We start from the raw sequence: 24,576 nt of genomic DNA on the forward strand, positions 1-24,576 counted from the left end.
ATGTTTCACAGAAGTCCAAAGCAGCAGCGTCGCAAGGGCATCTCTGCTAAATGAAACGCTGTTAAAAATTAAAAAAAAACACAAAGCAAAAAAAACATGCGTCTTATCAAGAAACATTGTGCATGGGCTGAGCAGGCTGTCCGTAGGAACTTACTGGCAAATGTACACGTGAAACAGATGGCGTGAAGGAGGGAAGAGGAGTGAGTGGGACAACACATGACAGGACAGTTTGCAACAGCTATGAGTTGTGGAGTTTACAACTGCAAGGGGCAGTGCATGCTTCTGTGGAGACGGCATTGCGTGTGTTTGCATGGAATGAGGGGCCCTGCACGAGCACTTGCGTGGGAAACACGAGCTTGTGAAGCAGAGTGCATTTGTCTGAGTGTGGATGCAGGGCGCGTGGTTATGCGTTCGGAAGGAGCGTGGGCTTGTATTTTAGAAGAAGAGTGCACACTTTCACCCGGGGGGCCAGACTGTGTGCTCTTTTGTTAAGAGAGGGAATGTATGCGCCTAGTTTGTGAGGCTTGTTTCATGCCAAATGCCGCTGTAGAGTTTTTACTTGGCTACCAGTGGATAGGCTGGGGGAAATTTATGTGTCCTATCTAAAAGTTGTGAGGGAGGGCTACATATGGGTGCGTGTACACAGGGGATGCATGTTTATGGGAAGTTGGACAATGAATGCCTGGCATAAAAAGGTGTGCTCCTCGCGCAAAAGCAAAAACAAGCTGCGAGACGCGCGCTGTGGTGGGGGAGGGGCATTGAAGCAAATTGCGCTCGCGCTTGGCCGAGCGAGAGGAAAGCCAGATGGTGTCTCTGCTCGTGCCTGTGCACGAAAACACGCTAAAGTTAACGGGAAGGGAGGGGGTAGTAAAAGTGATTAGTGCGCTGTAAGGCTTAATGAGCCATAACAGAAAGCCAGATGGCGGCTATGCGCGCGTAACCGCAAGCTTGAGGCCAGCAAAAGCGTGTGGTAGCACTTTAAAAAACCCCCTTACTAAATGTCTTGCAGCGCATGCGCTGGCTCAGGCGAGACCTAAAAACGATAGGCAGACGAATAGAGTACTGAAGCGGGCCGCTTGCGATGGAGAGTTGGAGTCCCTGCTTACAGATGGGTAATGGCATAGAACTCAGGCACTGGTGCAGGAATTAGCTAGCAATGCCAGATTTAAGTTAGTGCACTTTTATATCTGACCTCAAAGCGCCTGCACAGGGTTTACCCGACACGTTCGGCGAGCTGTACTAGATGCGGTGATACCCCAGCAGATTTCGGGCACGTTGCATAGAAATGTATGGAGTTGCAAGCATTTTGGGGTGGGATACAACAGGAAGTGTGCAGAGTGATGAAAGTAGCAGTGGACCACAAAGTCCGACATTGTCTATTAGGGTTGTTGCCTGTTCTCAAAATGGGGAGAACAGGTGTCCTAGTGCTAGCACGATGACGCATGGCCATACACTGGGCCAGCCATAACCCCTCAACTGACTAAATGGAGGGCTGACTTTTTGGAGTGGGTGATTGCAGAAGAGTGCCGGCTCTAGAATGTACACACTAACGAACACGTAAAATGGGACCTAGAGAGATGGGGGTAACATGCTGGCTACATTGGGCAGACATGACACAGCCCTGGGTAGCAGATTAGGTTTGGCCACACCAGAAGGAGGAAGCGCAGCCTCAGTGATCCCCGACTGAGGCTGGATTGATTGAGCAACTGACGTTTTTGCCCGTGCGCTCACCTACTCCCTCCACAACCAGTGGGACCACTTCTGAAACATAACTGACCTAAACTTATGCATAACTCCCTCATGAACACATGTGAATAGATGGATGCTTTGGCTTTTGGATGTGTCCCCCTCTATTTGTCTGTTCTCACCTGGGAATTCCAACTTCTGTACCTACCACGTCTATAGTGTGTAATTGCTTGAAGACGCTATGCTGCACTGTTGATTTCTGTATGGACTTGAAAATTGAATACACACGTTTTCAACAACAAGCATTGGCGTAGCCAATAGGTCTCGCCTTTGGGACCTTATAAGTGTTTAGCCATGCAACACTTGATGTTGTTGCACCAAGGACATTGTGCTGGATAACTAAACACTTATAAAAGGTCCTAAAGGCGAGACCTATTGGCTATGCCATACCATTATGTAGCATATAATTATGTAGCACGTCAAGAGGTTCTGCAGGAGCACCAAGTGCACCGGGCACGAACATCAGGATGTCCCGTCTCCTTTGGCAATGCAGATGTGGGAACACCCGTCATGGTCGCGTGAATACGGGTGAGCCGCTGTGGAACAGAACCATAAAAAAGCATTCCAAAAACAAACCTTTAAGAATTGCAGTATACATGTGCAAAAGGGACCAGAAAAATAACTGTGCCATTGATTAGGATTACATCATCGTGGCTACTGCTTAAATTAGGATTAATGTTCACCACGTCAATCAAATTTGGGGTTAGCAGATAGAAAAACTTTCGAACTTGAAGGTTATGCGAGGGTAGAGAAGGGCTCCACATGCAGTATGCAGGGCACTTCAGCGGCAAGGCCAGGGGTGTGAGGAGGGAATGCGAACTAAAAGGGGGCGCTTTACCGAGTGGGAATATTCAGGTGTGTCACTGACTCCTGGGACTAGCCATGCGGTGAAACGGAGAGGACGATCCCGTACAGGAACACCTGTTGAATCACGCCCACATTTGACCCCACAGAAAGGCACTGCGTGTCCATAACTTCTGTAGGTCTTGAGCTCCGACTCAGAATAAATAAAAAAATAGTACTCAAAAAAGGACATAAATGAGTTAAATCTAACAAAATAGATCAGAAAGGTGAAGAGATACGAAATGCAGATTAGCAGTTGTGGGAGAACACGGTCTGCCAGAACACGGTCTGCCTAGCGGCGGGTGGGCCAGGGGTACAGAGATGAATGACAGGACATTTGGCGAAGCAGTAATTTTGAAAGCCTCATACAGACACACTGACCTCACCCGTTCCTTTCGACCCCTGCTCAGAATTCACAAACCTCAAATTAAATTACCCTCGCACTGGACTGATTGTGCCAACTAAATCCTGTTTATCTTACAACACAATGACAGCAAGCAAAACAAGCGCGGTGCGCGCGCACTGCGAGGAATGCAGCTGGTACCCGGATGGACAAATTCAGAGTGTCTGCTTGGTGCAAAAACAATCAATTAGTAATTAAGAATCCTACCCTGGAAACATGAACTCCATTGCTAAGTCTAGAGCACACTCTGTCTTGCTATGTGCCGCCCAATAGAAAAAAAAAAGTTCGCCAGCAATTAAAGCGACGGAAATATATGCATGGCAACCTGAGATTCTTGTTCAAAAACCTCAATCCTTTGTCAGCGTAACAGGTAGCATTAGAAGGACGCTGCCACCCACAATGAGCTTACACGTCCAAAAAGCATCAAATCACACCTAAACCGCCTGCCAAGACGAAGCATTATAACAAAAACGGTAAGATGTATAGCACTCCACTCGGCCACACTCTAAAGCATAAACGACTCCAGCGCTGTGGCAGCATGGAAGTGCCAAAAAATCATCAAATCAAGCAATTAATGCAATATATGGACTCAGTTTGGACAAAGTAATTCACATACAAAAATTCATCTATTCTAGCACATAGATAACATGGTTCAGAAATTAATGAAATTGCTGTAATTCAGCTTATATCACTGCATTAATCGTTTAATAGCACTCAAGAGTTTACTTGAGCAACTCATTTTATTGGACCCATTATAAATGACATTCTAATACGAAAATAACTTCCTTCCTCATTACAATTCAACAGAAACGAAAGAAGCGGAGTCTGAATACAGACGAGCACACAAGGTGTCTGTAGGCGCAAAGGAAGGACAACAATCTCTTGAAGGACCTTTCTTGCACTTTGTACAACATAGGAAGCTTGAAAAATAAATGTATAAATCTACAAAACAAAGGCATATCTCATTAAGTTCACTAGAGAGCCGCAGGGGCCGCACAGTTATCAGCAACAAGAAAGTAACTACAGGGAAACAATTGAAACATTCAGGCAGTGAACACATTTGGTACTCAGGACCGCAGCACCACCAGGAAAGCAAAAGAAACATTTGGCGTCCTCAAGGGAAGCAGCAACCTAATTGTCTCTGCTGTAAACAAGACAAGAAACAAAACAGTCAACCCTCAGACATTTATCAGACTTAATGAGTAGGGATAAGACATGTTTGCAAGTTTTAACGCTGTAAGAAGCATTGGTTTATAACAAAATATGAAATTGTGCAGCAAATATGGTAAAGCCTGCTTGACAAATGTAACATAAGCAACACTTGGAGAGAGGATCGGGCATTATTTCTCTCTTTTTTCCTGCCCAAACGTGACAAGGTGGGTGGAGATGGAGGCACTGTGATAGAGCGGAATGGTGGGGAGAGGCGGAATGGTGGGGAGAGGTTAAAAAAGAAAAACAATTGAAACGAGCAAAAAGAAAAAAAAAAAAACGGAGAGGGCAGAGCAAGTGAGTGGCCGGGACATGTGGGCGAGGAGAGAGGCTTAGGAGAGCAGTCTTCACTTTCCAAGCACTGCACTCGTGGCGCGCTGCTTCTCGCTCCAGCATGGTGGATGCCCCCACAAGCATGAGTGCAGTGCTTGGAAAGTGAAACCCGATGGCTAAAGGCCCTCCTATGCAGCACATGCGCGCTGCGTAGGAGAGACCTAAAAAAAAAAAAGAGACTTCAAACTCAGGTTTGCTGGAGAGTCGCTGTCCAGATTTCCATTCCTCATACCACCCAATAGAGGTCTGCTGCCCTGTCCTTACCAAATCTCTGTTGTCATCTAAGCACACCAATCTAGGTTTACTTAGCCCTCTGGTTTGGTCTTTAAAATCAAAACATTTAGATTATAAAGGGATCCGTCACCTCACCTCATGGAACATTTTTGGGCTTCAAAGCGAAATAAGTTCCCCAGATAGGCACTATGTTATTTCAGCATCAGACATAATTTCTCTGCAGGAAACTTGGCATGTGGATCCAATTCATATAGAAGGGTTTTTCTCCCTTTTTACAGCAGCTATACCGTCCTCAGCAGGGTGGGCGAAGGAGGTCTTCAGATTCTAGTACTGAATTTTCTACCCGACATGATCAGAGGGTCAGCTTCTGTTTCTCCTCCTTTTCGATTTTTATGGTTATCTTTTACTGGTGGCTCGGATCTGGTGGTGGTCAATTTCTACACTAACTGGTTTGATTCTTCCTGCAGTGACGCAGTCCTAGCCCTTGATGTAGGTTTGGAAGCATTTTTACGGCCAATGTATACCAATTATTAAATTTTTTTGGGCTGACAATTTCAACATAAAAAATGCCCTCTCCCAGCAAGACGTGTGTAGTCAAACTGACATAGCGGGTGAAGGAATATCACACTTCCCACACAATGTGTAAGGGAAATAATTTAACTCCCTAATTTGTAAGTATGACCTTCTACCATTGGAAAGAAGAGCAACGATCAGATCCCCTCTTATGGATATAGATGCCCAAACCACCACTGATCATGTCGTGATATCTTCTACTGCCAGAGACCTAGCTCGCAATTTTAGTTATTCCAACCTCTGTGAATGATCACAACCCATTAGCTGCATCTATGCTTTTTCAGGCAGAAACCCCTTATAGAAACCTTGCGTTACCAACATTACCCCAGTTATTCCCAATGGTGTATGTATGAAATGGGCTGGGGTAGAGCCTCGTGTGCTGCAGAAGTGATTCTCTATAAGCTCACTTGAGTTTAATTACTGTCTGGGTATTGAGGTAGTCCATGACAAATTGCTGTATGCCTTTTGTAATATGATAATGTCCCTTAATGCACTACTTCCACGATCACTCTGACCAAGAATTCCCTCATTCGTTCAACAACAAATGTGGATTAATCATTTTTCGCAAAGTTTTTATTCTCAAGGATATTGCTCTACCAACTGTGGATGAAAGTGTGAACCACTTATGTTGTACTCTGGCTATCACTTTGGAGGAGGTTCAATTGCTCCTGAACATAGGGCCGGGGGTAAGGCACCCGGCCCAGATGCTGTCAATGCGTTCAGAGCGACAAGAGATCTATGGGACCCCATTTTGACTAGAGTATTTAATGCAGTTGCGGAGGGAATGATCCCTTCCAGTTGGGCAGACTGAATCATAGTGCCTATCTTTAAGAAGGGGGATAAATCTGACCCCAATTGCCTCCGCTCCATCTCAATCCTGAATCCCTTGGCTGAATTGATGGGCAGGGTACTTCAGCAGTCATTGGAGGAGTGGGCAATGAATAACTATTCTTTTGGAGGCCCAGTATAGATTTAGGAGGGAGCGGGATAGTGGAGAAATGTGTGAATCTCAATGTACTCATCAGGAAATACGCCAAAGCCAAGTCAGAGTCTCGCTACCTCTGTTTAGCCAATCTTAGCAGTGCCTTTGCTTTGGTGGACCATCAATTCTCTGATCTACCCTGTCTTCTCTTGGTGCCCCAGGGAATATCAGACCTTTCTTTTCACAGTTGTTTGAGGACTTGTCTGCCAAGGTCCGTAATGGCCTGAATGGGGAATGCACCCCTTCATTTAAAGCCAAGAGGGGCATTAGACAGGGTTGCGTTCTGGCACCTTTTTTTGTTTTCTGTTTTTACTAATGGGGTTGATGGGGTCCTTCAGGCTCTGTGGGTCGATGTGCCCACAGTCGCCAGTTGTTCGGTCCCCGTGTTGTTGTACGCCGACGACATTGTACTATTGTCAAGGATCCCTGTCGGCCTACAGAGACTTTTATGGAGGCCAGGAAAATGAAGATTAACAAATCAAAAACATACACGATGGTCTGCAGGAAAAAGAAGCATAAGTGTAGGACCTTTCATATCGGGGGGTTCCGATTAAGAGAGTGAATTATTTTTGTTATCTGGGAATTCCATTCTCCAATAATGGCTCATGGTCTCAACAGATACAAAATGCCAGTTCGAAAGTTTGCAAAGTCTTCAGGTTCACCCACAAACTTGGCGGCCGCCCAGCTAAAGAAATTATTACTTTATATACAGGCAAGAGCGCTGTTGATTGCCATGTTTGATGGAGGGCTATGGGGTTATACACCCCCTCCAGGTCGAGGAGTGTGCTGTGTACCCCGACTTCCGTACCAGCTCTTACTGTCCATAAGGAAGTTGGGTTATCCTACCTGAAAGACTCTATCTTGCTGAAGCCTATACTACTTTGGCACTATCTGGGCAAAAGTCGAAACATGTTTTACCAAATCTATTAATAGAGACTTTTTAATACTAGAGCACACTTAAAATCCTCTGGCTCGGTCACATTAATGAAACTTTTAAATCTTTGTTTAACTTGCCTGTACCGCATGACCCACATAGTATGTTAGTTTTTGACAAGTGTGTGATAAAGGCATGATTTTTAAACTCTAGATATAAAAAAAAGGAAAAAAGAAAGAGTCCTTCTGGAATCAAAGAAATCTACAGCTGCCTCCTACATTTCAAACATTTCTCAGGAGGAATATCAACCATACCGTCCCTTTGTCCAGTTTGGGTTCCGGAGTAGCGTGGTACTCTTTGAAAAGCGCTTTGATCTTCAAGATACCAAGCGCTATGTAAATGCAATTACAATACCTGTCTTTAGTGACCAATACCCAACATCATTTTATTCTTACTTGGGTGCGGTTAGGAATAGCACATCTCTTAGTTGCCTTTCTTATTATGAAGCAACGGACACAGACCCCTGTCCATGTGATACAATCTCCAAACAAAGCACACAGCACTTTATTTAAGGAAAAATAACTTACAACTGATTTTCCTTGCACAGAATATTAGGGACCATAATGCTGCTTTGCAATACCCATGTACATTGGGGACACCCTTTATATGCCTCAGCATTGCACTCTATACTCATGTTGCAATTCAACTTATGAAAAGCATTATATTTTAACAGCTAGTGGGCGTGGCCGTTTTTTTATTGTATTATTTTTAATCTTGTACCGTATACTGATTTTACAAGTTTCGTTATTTATTGTATACAGGGTTTTTCCCCCCCCCATGTACTTTTATGGCCATTATGATTGCGTCAAATAAAGATTTTGAATCGAAAGACCACCATATCCCATACAATATATTGACAGGCCGTGCCATACCACACCATATAAGCATTTTTTTTTTTTTTTTTTTACTTTGAACCGTACTACACAGCAGCAGTGCTGTTGTACAACATGGCTAAAATAAACAAGCATTTGCAATGCAATAGGTCTCGCATTAACGCGGGTTTCAGCTATCGGCATTGTAAATGACAATGCCTTTTATTTATGCTTTAACAACCTAAACAGCAATAAAAGGCATTTTCATTTACAATGCTAATAGCACAAATTCGCGTCAATGCAAGACTCTTTCCATTGCAAAGGCTTATTTTCACTCCCTTAGATTGCTGCTAAGCTTCACCCCCTCATGCGAGGGAGGAAGGGTGCCAAAAGAGGAGGCGAGCGCTGACTGGCTGAGAGGAGTGGGCAGCAAATAAGCCGAAGCTGCCCCAGGTTCAGCGCGATGTCCCTGAAACGGGCGCCACGCTTATTATGAAAGTTAAAAAAAATAAAAATTAAAACGCGCGCGCCCGCTTTAGGTACACCGCGCTCAGTATTAAAGCAACAAAAAAAAATGCAACCAAGCGCGGTGTCCCTAAAGTGGGCACAGGCACAGCATGCAGATACAAAAAAATGCAGCCGCCATTGTACCCAGTGTCAATAAATGAAATAGTGCTCACCCACTAATAAGGCAGACCCTGTAACATGCCAAGTAAAAGGTCCAGTTGTTATGGGGGGGTAACTAAAGGAGACATGGCGGTATCATGGAGGGACTAACAAGCCTTTCTATGAATCAGAAGCCAGCATTTAAGAAGTACAATGACACAAGCCAATAACAAATATGGGCGGGGAGTGGGCAGCAGCTTCCACTACATACTCTATTACAGCATGCCTCGCAGAGAGAGCAGGGCATGCGTGCTGCCGCTAGGATCGACCTCAAAATGGACAAAGCCAATAGATCTTGCATAGGCGAGACGTATTGGCTTTGCCAATGCTCATTACAAACTCTGATCTTGACTTGATGAAGGAGCAGAACTGTTTCAGAATATGGTCCTCCACCCCCTTTTACAAGAAGGGAGGTGTGAAATGATGCCGATAAGTCCAATACCACTCATAGGCAAACGTCTACTTCATTTAGTATTTGTAGGGTGTCTTTTGAGGGGTCTGTTTCAGTATAGCATTTAATAGACAGCTTCCTCTCTGATTATTTTTTCAAGGTATGGAGTCAAGGTTTTACATTTTGGAAGTCACGAAGACTTGTTTTTAAGAGAAGAGTGATCTTCCCTGGTTAAACAAAGAATACTTGCTTTTTTCTAGTGAGAAATTAACAATTTTGAGAATTAGGACAGCTTTGCCATGGGTATGTGAATTTATCAGATGTAATGGGATGCAGTAATCCGCATATGTTGTGAGTTTTAATGAGCTAAACTTTTAAAGAGGAACATGGTGTCTATTAATACAAATGATTCATAACTTGGAATGTTTCTTTTTGGTATGGATGACCAAGAGGATGAATTGGTGCCTTTTCAGAGTGGCTTGTACATTTAGAGTCGCTGCATAAAAGAAGTTGGCAATGTCTGTTGCTATTGTACTATAACTTGGGATTATGGACTTCAGAGTTTGGTTAATACAAGGTCTGATAGTTTGGAAGTGTTGTGGATTCTTTAAATCTTTCTCATTTGTTTTTAGGTATTGCCTAGGCAGAGCATGCGTGTTCTCTTCGAGACATGCTGTTCCTAGATTATGGACTTCAAGCACTGCCCAACTTTTCAACTGGATCCTCTTACTTTTCTTTGTAAATGCCAGCTTTTGATTGGTGAATAGGTTTGGTAGTCCCTCCTTTTGGACTTTTGTATCCCCCCATGAGGACTGCCCCAGTTATGTGCTCTTACTCTTAAGGTTATTTAGGAAACTTGGAGAGCACTTTGTTGGCCTGCCTCTGCTCCGGTTAAGTGTTCTGTTTACTTTGTGCACTGGCTTCAAGAAACGCTCGCAGACGCTACTTCATTTGCCGTGCGGTTTGCCTGTCTTAGGTGTTCATTAAGCTTTTCCATATTTAATCTCCCTGTGCCGACCTCCCAGTCACCCCTCCCACAACACTGCTTTTTTTTTTTTTTTGCAACCATCTTTGGCGTTTAAGCTTTGCTGCTACTTAATCTCCGTTGCCACCCCCCACTCAGCCACCACCCCTCCCACAACACTGCTTTTTAAAAATTATTTTGCTTTATTTTATTGCAGTGTTATATAGCACAAACTCGACCAGAAGGTATCAGAGCGCTTTACATGACGAGCAACTGCATTATAGACGGACACATTAAATTTTCAGACAGGGCCAACCCAGAGACTCTAACCTGGTTCCCTAGCTTTAGATTCGCCCCCTTGGGTATGCCACATCCGACCGCTGCCCCCTTCTCTCTTGTTCCTCTCTCTTTCCTCCTCCTCCTGTGGTCACTCACCATGCTCGTTCACGTTTCATTTGCGCTGTCCATCGCTGGCTGCACAAGGGGAAGGGAGGGGGCAACGGGTGACTGAGGCAGCGTGGTTTGCTCGCTCTCTAGGGCTGCTCAATCCATATTCATAGAAATGGCAAACAGTTGCAAGCGAGTCATAAGCGCAGGCTAGAGAGGGTGCACAAGACTTCAGGAGCAAACACAACAATAACAGAGTAGAGTTGTGGCCATTTTGAAACGGGGGATTTAGTTCATTACAAGGCGAGCATCAGTTCCACAGTAACTTTGAGATGGCATACGTCAAATCCAGTGCACTTTTAAAGACTACTATATTAAAGATACCCACCAGCACAGGATATGCTCAAGAATCTAGCAGTTTGTTGTATTTTCATACAGTATCATGCCCAAGAGCGGGGAATGGCTTTAAACGATGGTCTTGGTTTATCTGAATCACATTGCGTATCTTGTGTATTAAAAACACATGCGGTGTTTTCAATACACCACATTTGAGAAGTTTTATCCAAAGTTGGGGGGCGCTAGGTGGCGCCGGACCAAGATGGCCGCGTCTGCGTGAGGCTCTGGCTGCCTGACCCGAAGATCCTGCATTTATCTGCCTTCAGACCCCTCGCCCGCAGGCGAAACTATGCTGAAAATATTTCAAAAAAGAGAGAGGGACCCCTATGACTAAGGAGAGGGGCACCAAATATGAACTTAGTCAAAAGAATAGAACCTCCTTGTCACCAAAAACACTCAGATCAACACACCTTTCACACCAAGGGGATGAGGATGGACAGCATGAGCATAAAAACCAATAAGAAGAAATAAATCAGGCAAATTTATTGAACAATTCATAAAATAATGTACAGATACAAAAAATGTACAGAGTCAAATAGCTAATAATGAAGCAAAGACAATGTGATCATATCAGTATACATATAATCATAGACAATTGTTTAAAAACAGTCAGTCTAATCTTTAGTCAAAGACAAGAGAGACCTACACAATAATATACACCACAAGACATAAAATTGGGAACAACATAAAAAGGAAAAAATAATCCTATTGACTTAAGGAAATCACCAAATCAAAGAATTTATCAATTGTGACCAGAATGATGTCACTTTCAGATATGTGTCACACAAACCAGTAATCATAGATTTTGGGTGGTTTCCTCTTTTAAAAGCATCGACGCGTTTCGGTGGGCCAAGATTCACAGCCAACACCTTCTTCAGGAAAAGCACAATAAAGTCCCAATAAAAATAATCCTAAAAACAGATTGAAAAAAACATATAACATCATTTTAGTCAATTCTCAGATTTATTTCTTCTCTCTTCATGACACATGAATACTGTCCACAACCATCCTCCTGCAATTAATAATCTAACAACCATATATCCACACCAATCAGGCTTCATTATTGTGACACCAATAAGATATATTGGTGGAAGACCACTTTAATAAAGAAGTTTTAAATCATCAATCATTCTGGTATATCCAATAGGCCAGTAATGAGGCTATGCCAAGAAGGTAGTAGTGAGAGGATCTTGCTACGATTATTAGGAATGCAATGCTATAGTCTCTACATTCCCCCTATGGGGCAAAGATTCCCTCATATTACTGCGAAACCAAATGCTGTCCTATTTGTATTATTTCTTTTTCAAAAGGCAACCCGATATAGAACTTACATTTATCCTTTAGAAGGCAATGTCCATATGGATCTTGCCAGCGGTTCTGTTTGTTTGGTTTTTGTATGTTTTCCGGAAAAATTCTTCGGTGATACACTCCCTATTTAAATAAAGAATGAAATACCAGACTCCTTAATTTTGTGCTAAACTAGGAGTGATGACTCATTTATTCTGTCTAGAGGATAGATACTATTCCATGTACCTTGTATAGATTGAACCCGGGTCTAAATGGACCTCAGGACAATACTTCTTCTAGCTGGATACAGTCTTTATTCCATAGAAAGGATTTCAAGAGACCTATAAACAAAAGTGAGTACGATTAAGATATTTTCTCAGTGATCACGTAGGAGATGATTGTATTTGTTAAATCACTCCTGGATACCGAAGTTATAAACACCCTCACTAAAAAAAGTTGAGACAGGATACATTGCAAGTAACACAGATATTAAAGGCCACTAACGATAGCTGACCATTCAGCTGCTCATACGTTAGTACCCGCCTCACAATAAGGCTGTCAGTGCCTTCATCAAGCTTGTGCATGGTGGTATGATCAAACCGTCCTGCAGTTAGTCAGAAACCCCAGTTAGAAGGGCAATATCGTATACCTAATAGACACACCCTTCTTGTATATCATAATGTGTCTCACTAACAAACTTTTCCAACGCATACGGACTACTATTTATTCGTTGAGAGCCCAGGGTATTTCTAATAAACTCAAACGGACCTAGGTATCTGGTTCGATATAAGAAGACTATTAAGACGCATATGTCTACCACTCAGTACCATTGATCATTTTACCAACATAAAACTGAATAATAGCGTGCAACATATGTTACATTTAGTCACGACCCCTCCTAACGGTCACTAACAGTCTATCCGAATGACTAACATAAGAAGAAAGCTGAGTACATGATTAGACAGAATACCTTAGATACGGTCTCAGTAGTAGATTACCGTGCCTTCATGGGGTGTGGGTAAACAGATATCCCATACCAGGAAATGGTGCCAAGTAAAGCACTGTGGGAGAAATATTTAAATCAACCATTTTTGCTTTACAAATAGCGGAGTACCCCACCAGCCCATAGCCACCTGTGGTCAAAACCTACCTCAATTTAGGCTTGTTACGGTATGCACGGTACGGTCTTCTTCATCGGGTAAGTTTAGTATACCAAGGACGGAGGATTTAAATACCGAGCCCTTAATTGCATCGGCAATAGGAAGTGAACACACCTCTTCCGGGGTAATGACCACTGACTGTTAATCCTATACAGACGCCCGCACGATGATGCGCCATCTTTGAGAGGGACAGTGCGGAATCTGAGTGTGCCTAATAACAACAGTTCACATCAAGGCTATTAATATGATGCCCAGTTTGCTTCTGTGACAAATTCGTTAAGACTAAACCGAAAAAAACACATCATAATTCTATCGGCAAAAGGAAGAACACATACCTCTTCCAAAGTGATGGCGGCTGGATATAAATCACATACCGACACCTACAGAGCCGGCGCGCCATCTTCGAAGGGTACGAAGAGTACAATTACAACTCATGTGGTGCAAAATCTGAGTATGCCTAATCACGGCAGACATCAGCATAACTGCTATTGATGTCCAACCGAAAAAAATCACCATAATTTTGTCAGCCATAGGAGATAGACACACCTCTTACGAGGAAATATCCACTGGAAATAGATCGCATACAGGCACTCGCTGAATCGGCGCGCCATCTTGGAAGGGTACAAAAAGTACAGTCACACCTAATGCGGTACAAAATCTAAGTGTGTCTAATAGCGGCAGACGTTAGCATCACAATTATTAATGTCAAGCCGCAAAAACTACCGTAAAAGACAGGTGAGAATATATGTACCACAACACAGCACAGAAGAAAATATATTAATACTCATCATCTTGCTACTAACAAATTTTCCCATTCTTCTCTCGAATTCAGCCCCTTATATACAGTATTAAGATGGGAAATATACCATTGTTCACGTGTTTTACGTTTATTGGTGATATTGCCACCTCTCCTATCTACTCTGACCTTTTCCAAAATAAACCACATGAAGTCATTCTCTCCATGTCCAGACTCAAGAAAATGTGAAACAAGGGGGGCGGTCAATTTTTTTGTTTTGATTGCTGATCTATGTTCTTGTAGCCTGACTCGTAGTTCCCTCCCCGTTTCCCCCACATAGCCTAAACCACAGGGGCATCGGAGAAAATAAATCACATTAATAAATAAACATGATTAAGAATGTGCCAGTTTCTGTTAACAATGTTCCTAATTTGATTACTCAAATTGCAGAATTTACTGACAAACACCACTTTATTAAGTGACTCCTTTTTAGCTACCGGTTTATTAACCAAGGCGGCTCGGTCATAGAACCTCGCACGTTTGAGGGAATGAGTCAGGAGTTTCTTTGGATAGCCCCTATCTTTAAACTTGCATTTTAGGACATCAGCATGCTTATAAAAGTCTTGTAAATCCCAACAGTTCCTCCGAAGACGGAGGAACTGGCTGAACGGGATACTATCCCTTTGGGATTTGGGATGAAAACTTGAAAAATGGAGTAGAGTGTTTTTGGCCATAGGCTTTGTAAACAACTCCACTTCCATTACTCCATTTGCATCTTTTATCATGATATCCAAAAAAATCAACCTTGGTCCTGCTATAGTGCGATGTAAATCTTAGATTGGTGTCTCCAAGATTCAACCAATCCGAAAACAGAGCTTTGACTCTGTACATTTTTTGTATCTTCACATTATTTTATGAATTGTTCAATAAATTTGCCTGATTTATTTCTTCTTATTGGTTTTTATCCTCATGCTGTCCATCCTCATCCCCTTGGTGTGAAAGGTGTGTTGATCTGAGTGTTTTTGGTGACAAGGAGGTTCTATTCTTTTGACTAAGAAACTATGCTGAAAGCAAGCCTCATGCGGAGGTGAACACTCGCTATAATTTTGGGCCGGCCATCTGCTGCGGTGGTGAAGATATTTGCGGAGGCGACTGTCTGCGGTGAAGGTGCGTGTCCCGGCTGGAGGCGTGTAGCGGACACTGCTGCAACGCGAGTGTCGGTGCGGCCGTGTGGCGATAGGCCTCGGAGCGGCAGAGGAGTGAGGAGGCCCCGTCACCCACTGCGGGAACCCTGCGGCTGGTGCCTTCCGGACGCGACCACTGACGGGGCACTCGGAGGTCACACCTCGTGCGCGGACACTGCTGACCCCCTCCCTCTGGATCAAATGGGGACCCGGGGCGGGAACCGGAGGACTGTGCCCCCGTGAGCGCGCCGGCTGGGGGCTGAAGCTGCGGTGCTCGGCCTGCCTCCGGGACCACTGGAGACGACCGTGAGGCAGGGCAGAACCCTTGGTGTCCGCCGGAAGGTACGGAGTTGCTGTCCCGTTTCCCCCCCCCCCATGCCCCCCCGGGTTGAACGACACTCCAGAGAGGCGGAGAGGCAGCTGATGCGCGACCTGGGGTACGGCCCTGGCGGTGGAAGGCAGATGAGGAGAAAAGAGGCCGGGGACTGCTGGACTGTCCCTGAGATTGCTTGCTGAGGGGAGTGCGTCTGGCCTGGTGCACGGCTGGGGGGCCCGCGGAGGCTGCGGTGTAGCTGAGACGCTCCCTGCCGTCTGAGAAGGGAGTACACACAGCACGGACCGAGAACACGCTTGCGTTCAGCATGGGCGCTGCGTAGAGGGACCCACTGCCCAGCGCACTACGGCCAGAGGCCTGGATTGTGCGGGGCACCGGCGACGCAGCGGGACGTTGCAGGGATCCGTGTGCTCGAGTGGCGTCTGGGCACAGCCGGCAATACAGGTACTGAGGGCACAGAGTGCGGAGCGGGCTGCGACTGAAACGCTGTGACACCCGGAGGTGCATACTGCCCTGAAGAGGGACCCGGCGGTGCCTGACAGAACATACGTTCAGAGAGGACGCATCCTGGGGAAGACGGACGCGCGCCAGTCCAGGCTGCCGTTCGAGCAAAAGAAAAACAGCACGCGCTCCTCCGCCGAGGAACAGGGGGACCCGGCCACGTCGCTGCGGGCCCCTCCCCTAACCATGCTCACTGTGATGCAGCAAAGCTTGAATGCTCTTTCAGGGAAAATGGACACCATGAACACTCGCCTCGATTTCTTGGTTCTGAAAGTCGACAAGCATGAAGAGCAGCTTAAAGAGGCTGAGAGGAGAATCTCTGACACGGAGGATAATGCTACTAACATGGCCAAGCAAGTGTCACAAATGGACAAGCTGCTCAAAGTTATCGCGGACAAGAATGAGGATCTGGAAGCGCAAAGCCGACGAAACAACATCCGCTTAATAGGGATCCCGGAGTCCACTGCCACGGGTCGCATGGAGGATTACGTGGAGCGGCTGCTTACCTCCGTGTTGGGTGCGGCCTCCTTCTCAGCGCATCTGACAGTCAAGCGGGCTCATAGGTCGCTGGGCCCGAGGCCACCGGTTGGGGCTCCGCCAAGACCAATAATGGCGCGACTGCTTAACTATCGAGACCGGGATGTGGCCTTGCGCAAGGCGCGGGACATGCCTGACCTACGGTTTGAAGGGAATGCGTTATCCATTTACCCTGATTTCACGATGGCTGTCCAGGAGGCGAGAAAGAAATATGTACAGGTGAAGCAGAAACTGCGCAAGGCAAACATTGAATATGCTCTCCTATACCCGGCCAAGCCGAGGATACGCCATCGAGACCGCACGATTGTTTGCACCAATCCACAACAAGCGGAAGACTTCCTCAGGTCCCTCAAGCGCTCTTCCCCGGTGCATGATGTTGCTGGGGGCCAATCGAGATCTCAATCACCTGCTTGAGGTCTATTGAAACTGGCACACCGTGCGCGCAGCTGCATTGACTGGAGCTTCTTGTGCATGATTGATGGGCCTGGGCCATGCGACAGCAGAATCTGACCTGGACTGGTCCGCGGCGGAGACGGCATGATGGAACTTTGCCGAGGGCGGTCTCGAACATTGAACCACGCAGAGGCAGCTGGTGGCAGCATGGCCTGGAGGCGACACACCCGCTGACAGATGAGCGAGCACGTAAGGCAAGCACAGATTTAATTTGGGACATGCTAGAGTGGGAAGAATCCGCACAGGGCGGCCCGAACTGTCTCATTTGCATAGACTCGCTTGAACTGTATTAATTGTGTGGGCTTGAAGGGGCCCATCTAAGGTGGGTCAGGCACCCTCTCCCCTAACCCTCTCGCCCCCCAGAGCCATTGGGGAGGGTTCGGGGAGTCCCGATAACTTGAGGGACACGAGGGTTTAAGAGGCACACCTGCGCCCCACCACGGGTGGTCCCCACTACCTACGGATAGTTAGCTTTGGGAAACACTTTCTTTCTTGTTTGATTGGCTTCTGCCTGCTCGATGTTGGAGTTTAGAGCTGGGCGCATGTTTTTGTTTGTGGGGAGGGAGGGAGGGTTATGGGATCCCAGCACAATTGGGGTGCTGATGTGGGTGGAGAGTTTGGGAGGGAGGGACGGGGAAGAGCCTCAGGAGGGAGTGGAGGTAAGGGTCAACATGACAGCTGCATGGGCTACTGACACGGTTTTACATCACCGCTCGGAGACAGTAGGCACTACACTGCACTATCGGACACACACAGACACTAGCTCTAGTCGCGCTTGCGCTAAATCGCAGGCCCATATTAGGATGCAAGCATGGAGAGGAGGGAACGAGATGTGGTGAGTCTCCTATCGTGGAATGTTAGGGGTCTGCGAGATCCTAGGAAGCAGAGACAGATTCTCTCATACCTGGACCGCCATGACATTAGCATAGCGGCGCTGCAGGAGACACACACTGACCCAAGGAATCCCTCGGCCTTCGGAAGCAGATGGGCATCTCACAGAGTGTTCTCGGCTTACTCTACATATGCCCGGGGAACAGCCATCCTGGTTAAGAAAGGCACGCATTTCCGGTTTTGTGGGGCACGCGCTGACAGAGAGGGCAGATTCTGCATGATGTGGGGCTCGCTAGGAGCACATTCGGTGGTCATCATGAGCTATTATGGCCCCAACTTTGATAGCCCTGACACTGACTGCACTATGGGGACAGATACTGGACATTGGTGCCACTCACGTCTTGTGGGGAGGGCACTTCAACACGAAAGACCGATCTTCACATCTACCGCAACATTACACACGTAGTCAGGGCGCGCTGAGGGGATTGTTGGGGGACGGAAGTTTGGTGGATCTATGGAGATACAGACACGTGGAGCGACGTGAGGGCACCTTCCACTTGGCGATACATGAGTCCTGGTCAAGACTGGACTACTGGATTGGCTCCCGCGGGATTTGTCCTTGGGTGCGGGAGGCGGCCCATCTGGCCTGTACACTGTCTGATCACGCCCCAGTGTGTATAGCTCTGGCTGTCCCCAGTCTGAGCACAGGTTACAGGTGCTGGAGGCTGGTCCCGGAGGCACTGCTGGACGAAGTATTTAAAACGGAGGTGGGAGAGGCGATAGCAGATTTTTTTTTTACTGAATAAGGGATCAGTTGAGCGGGTGGGGACACTGGGAGGCATTTAAAGTTGCTATACGAGGGATTTGTATGGCTAAAAGTTTTGGCGTCCTGCGGGACATCCACCGGCGGCTTTTTAGGCTAGAGGGGGAACTAAAGACCCTAGAAGAGACTGTTTGGCAGAATGACTCTGGGGAGGGGAAAGCTAAGCTGAGAGAGACACTTGCTGATTATATGGAGACGGCAGAGCGTGAAACGAAACTCAGAGGGAAATATGCCCAGGCGCGGCGTTATGGGGAGGGCGGTAGGCCTGGGAGAGCACTGGCTCAGAACATCAGATTGCCCCGGTACGCCAACTACATCCTTGAGGTTGAAGATGGGAGAGGCACCTGTCACAGGGACAGTGCCCAGATATTGCAGGCCTTTACGGACTTCTATGCTGAGCTATACAGATCAAAAGGGACCAATACAGCTGACTTCCCTTGTTTCTTTGGGGATATTACGCTGGGATATCTGGAGGACAATCAGAGGGAATTTCTGTGCGCGCCTTTCACGAGCGATGAACTTCGCGAGGCGGTTTTCCAGTTGCGGTCCGGGAAAGCGCCGGGACCGGACGGACTCCCGAGCGACTTTTATAAAATATACCTGGACCAGCTGGCCCCTATTTTACAGGAGGTTTACGCCGAGGCCCTGGAGACTCAGGAACTGCCGTCCACCATGAGAGAGGCCCTTATCATGTCCATTCTAAAGCCGGGTAAACCGGCCAACAAGTGCGACTCATATCGGCCCCTATCTCTTATCAACATGGATAGTAAAATCCTCACTAAGCTGTTGGCAAACCGACTCAACCTCCTCATGGATAAGCTAATTCTACCGGACCAGGCGGGATTTATTCCCGGGAGGTCCACTTCCCATAACCTCCGCACTCTCTTCTCGATCGTGCAACAGGTGTCCCCGCAGCTGCCGCTTGCTGCAGTCTTCTTGGACGCCACCAAGGCGTTCGACTCTGTTGAGTGGGAATATCTGCATGCAGTGCTCCGGTACATGGGCTTCCCGGTTGGTTTCTCGGCCTGGATCAAATTGATCTATCAAGCGCCGTTAGCCCGAGTACAAATTAATGGGCAAGAGTCTGCGGCTATACCACTATCGCGGGGCACCAGGCAGGGGTGCCCGTTGTCGCCGCTATTGTTCGCGTTGGCGATGGAGCCGCTGGCGGCCAAAGTTCGCCAGTACCATCAGGAGAGAGCCCTGAGATGCCTGCTTCGCCCCATTCTGATTTCGCTATATGCGGATGACGTCACCCTCTATGTCAAGGATCCGGTGCACAACCTTAATCCAATCCTCAGGGAGTTCGTGCGATTTGGGGGACTCTCTGGAATACAGATCAATTGGTCAAAATCTCAACTTCTCCCTTTGACCCCTGCGGTGGCCCCCTTTGCGGTCGAATACCCGCTGGAGTGGTGCGACTCCACCGTAAGATACCTGGGCATTGATGTCGCCCTAGACAGGGAAGAACTGCTCCACGACAATTAAGGCCGAGCCATTGACGCGCTCCGCGACACGATAACGAGGTGGATAGCCATGCCGCTTTCCATAGCCGACAGGATATCCCTGGTGAAAATGATAGTGCTGCCTAAGTTCCTTTACTATTTTATGAATATCCCGTACCACCCTGGCCGATCCTTCTTTGATACTCTGAGGACGGAGCTTCTGCGACTTGTGTGGGGTGGTAAGCAGCCGCGGATGAAGTGGGCGACACTAGCTAGTCCGTACGCAGTAGGGGGGCTCAAGCTACCCAACTTCGAACTATATTATATGTGCGCTCAGGCGCACTATGCGTACTACTGGTTTAATGGCCCGAAATACACTGCCCATTTGGCCACGGAGCATTGGCTGGCAGACCCTGTCCCGATAGAGGGAGCGGTGTTGCAGATTGTGTCACGGCGCAAGCGCATCCCCACAACTGTGGACTGCACGGTGCGTGCATGGGGATGGATTGTACACAAACAGAAGGCCCCAATGATCTATTCTCCCCGCTTGCCGCTGGAGTATCATCCCCACCTGACCCTCTTGCAGGAGGGTATTTTCAAAAAATTCAAAAGGCAGCGAGGAATTCATACTTGGGGAGACTTATATAAAAATGGGAAATTTGCTACACTACAGCAGCTATGTGGTGACTCTCCGCCGACGGGGATGGAAATATTCCTATACGCCCGGCTCCGGGAGGGAATGCGGGCCTGCACCCCGGAGTATCCACGGGAACCGCAAGTGCTTCCGCAGATGCACACGCTTCTGACGGCAAAGACTCCATCACATTTGGTCTCCATCCTCTATAGATCGCTATACGAAGAACCAGACGTGCCGCAGAGCGCTGCTCGTGCTAAATGGTCACACGAACTGGGACAGGACATCTCAGATCGAGAGTGGCGTTATTGCTGTGTGCAGACAGAGAAGGTGGCGGCTAGCTACAGGTTGCGTATTACGCACTATAAATACCTGCAACGCTACTATTACACGCCCGCCCGCCTGCATCGATACGGCCTGAAGGAGGATGTTAGATGTGGTAGATGTCGGGCTGATGATGCAGACTTGCTACACTTAGCCTGGAGCTGCCCGGCCCTCCAGGAATATTGGGAACGGATATTTGAAGCGGTTGGGAAAATGTTGGACATTGTGATCCCGCCCTCTCCGCTGATCGGCATTCTGGGGTACACGGAGAGACTCCCGATGGCGCACAGAAAATTTGCCTCCTTCTGTTTTCTCCTTGCTAAATGGAAGGTGGCCTGTAGATGGGGTAGAGGGAGGGCACCTACGTTTAAGGAATGGCTTGAGACGCTGATTCGCTGGCAGGAACAACTTGCCTTATACTCTGACCTCCTTCCGGCGAACTCCCGGCCCGAGACATATGGAGCCCACTAAAAACATACCTACTGCTTCCCCCACAGACATTGGGCGTGCCGACTACAGCCTTTTCCCCCGGTCAGTGTGCTGGAGAAATTGCGGGATGAGGGCTGCGGAGGGAGTCGCGGGCGGCGGCCCTTGAGGCCTGGCAACTCTGGATATTGGTGGGAATTGGTCAGGAACTAAGAGATCTGAAGGCTGACACACCACTTGCTGGGGGTGGCGAGGGGCAGGTCATTGGGATATGCGAGATTTGAACGGCCCTTGGAGACCCCCACTATAATGACTGCACACCACCGACCGAATCATGATGTGCAGACGGCCTTCTGGGCGGGATGTTGTGGCGCCCTCGCAGACCACTTCCACCGTGAGGCAAGTTGATAGAAGTTCATTTATTTTAAGGGTTACTTGATTCTATTAGGGACTGGGACCCTACGTACCACCCCCTAGAGGAGGGGAGGGGGACAAAAGAACGATAAAAGGGAAAGCAAAAGACCGACACCTGTTTCTGCTGTTAGACGCAGCCTGCCCTTTTGGGTTGTTGGCGATTTGCTGTGTACATTTCTACCTTTTCCTTGCTACCACACGCTGCCGGCCAAGTATGGTTGTAGGCATCCTGCTGTGTACGTCCATTATGTGATAAATAAAGGTTGTTTTAAAACTTTAAAAAATAAATTAAAAAAAAAAAAAGTTTTATCCTAAGTTCTTGTTTAAAAGAAAAGTAATTTCTTAACTAAAACCTGGAGTATAGTTCATAACAACACTCCTGCCCTTCTGGGTACCTCTGAAATGTTCGTGACAGTCCCACACCCTTAATCATGCAGCCATAGGTTCAGGGCTTTCAGCTGATGTACGAATGCTGACTAATCCCAAACAACTCCTCACTCTCTCCTCTCCCTCTATGCACCAGCTCACCCAGCTCTCTTTCGTCCATTCTGCTCTAGTCTCTTTCTCACAAACTTGCAACCGCCCTCTGTTTCCCACTCCCTCTCCTAATCCCTTCCACCTGCCCTATTCTTCTCTAGCCATCCTTTCTCCACGTTACTCACCCACACTTCTCTCTAAACCCTCTTTCGCTCGGTCTCTCCCGCACAAATCCTGCTCTAGTATTACGCGCTCTCCCATCATGCATTATCCCCGACCCTTTACAGCAACTCTTTCCCTATTTTTTTAATTCCTTTTTCCATTGGTGTAATTTATTTTTCACCTCCCCTCCTTTGTAACCTATTTTTCATTTTCTGGTCCTCCAGAACTGCGAGGTCATACGAATGGCAATAGAGTTATACAAATATGATCATTCAACTCAAACAAAAAAGCAAAAGTAAAAATCAATGTAATTTACTACGCCAATAGCTCCAACTTTCATAAATTCAAGACCGATTGCATTGCCAATGCTTAATAGTTGTCATTCGTTAATAGAACCTGATATTTGTGCCTTTCAGAGCATGTAGTGTTTCAGGAGTTTGACGGTTTTTCCACTTTCATCGTAATAGACATTATCAAGATAGTAAAAACTGACTTTATATCTACGAATGGAGACTTAATTTTTCTAATGGTAGATCTTCAATGAAACCTCAAACTAAAAGAGAACAGCTCACGCTTGGGTGATCAACATGGGGATCAGATTCTACGCAGGCAATCGCCAGCAGCATGTGCCATACTTGACAGACTAACAGGGATCTTGAGGAAGTAGTGGTGTTGCAGGAAAACTGCCTTGCTCTCATAAAACGAACACCAATAGAAAAATTTGAGGAAACCAGTCTCATTGTTCATCCATGTAGAATACGATATGGATGGCCCAGCACTCACAACGATTAGCATTTATTAGGTCAGTTACGTTACAGCATTAATGACAAACTAAATAGAGCAATCATTTTTCTCAAAATCAAAATATTTTCCCGTTGTAATGGTGTTTAATGTTGCTGAATCTTCCAATCAAATGCTAATGGTCACAATTTTGTGTAGCAATTTTCGAACATAGGCTGCATTTTTCTTAATGAACCCCTGAAGCAACTGACATCTGAGAAGAACAAGAATTTTTCAAACGTATTATTTAGTTTTCACTTTTGCGGGTGTAATGCACCTACAAAGTAACTCCACTGATGCACCCCCTCCTGCAAAATTTTTTACAAAATAAAGCATTTGCAATGCAATAGGTCTTGCATTACTGTAAGTTTGAGTTTTTGGCGTTGCTGATAATAATACGCCAATAGCTCAAACTTTCAGTAATGCGAGAGCCATTGCATTGCAGAGCAATCACAGCACTTGCGCTTAGAGCATCTTAAGCTAAAGCGGGGGTGCCGCGATTGCTTCAAAAGTAAAGAAATAGAAAAGAAAAATTCTATTACTTTACTTTTGAAGCAATCGCGGCACCCGCGCTTTAGCTTAAGATGTTTTATGCTCAAGCACGGGTGCTGCCATTGTAACAATAGTAAATAAACAGAAAAAAAGACACGCGGCCGAGTTCAGCAACGCAAATAACAAAAGAAAGGTGCTGCTGACGTTATTCCAGCTGAGGTGTGCTGCGCTGGCTACATTAAAAAAACATAAGTGTTGCCGGAGAGCGTGTCCAGCCTGCAAAAGCAGGCAGGAGAAAGCCATTTAAGAAAAGAGTGCTCCAAGGCTGCAATTAAAACGTACTGCGTAACAACACATGTAACAAGGGGTGTCCTCATGGAAGGTTACAAGAAGAGAAAGGGTGGAACTAAGAAGGGACTACTAAGCCTATTGACCAAGGAAAAGCCACCATTTACAAAGGACCGTGACAGGAGCCAATTAAAAAGTAGGGTGGAAAGTGGGCGGAGCTTCATGCCCATATCCTGAATACAGCATGTTTAAGAGACAGCACAAGTGCTGCCTAGGCGAGACCTAAAAATTGGAGGATTATAGACAAGGAGATGGGGCAGCCTGACTGCATGTCATTCGGTGGTAAATCCCAGGTGTTTTGTGAGTTGACAGAAGACTCCTAGGGGCCACGGTATCACTGATCCCAAGTCAAACA

General features: G+C 46.6%; 1 protein-coding gene across 3 annotated transcripts in view; it reads right to left on the reverse strand.

Moving 5' to 3' along the window:
• Nucleotides 1-24,576, reverse strand: part of MED4 (mediator complex subunit 4) — a 119,553-nt gene that overhangs the window by 89,303 nt on the left and 5,674 nt on the right. Inside the window, exon 2 of one of the 3 annotated variants that reach the window (XM_085621855.1) lies at nt 11,664-11,784. The exons of the other annotated variants lie outside the window; for them this stretch is intronic. The gene's annotated coding sequence lies outside the window, so the exon portion shown is untranslated. The remainder of the gene's footprint in view (nt 1-11,663; nt 11,785-24,576) is intronic. 3 annotated transcript variants of the gene reach the window in all.

This window comes from Triturus cristatus, chromosome 8 (assembly GCF_964204655.1).
Source record: "Triturus cristatus chromosome 8, aTriCri1.1, whole genome shotgun sequence".
Lineage (NCBI taxonomy): Eukaryota > Metazoa > Chordata > Amphibia > Caudata > Salamandridae > Triturus > Triturus cristatus.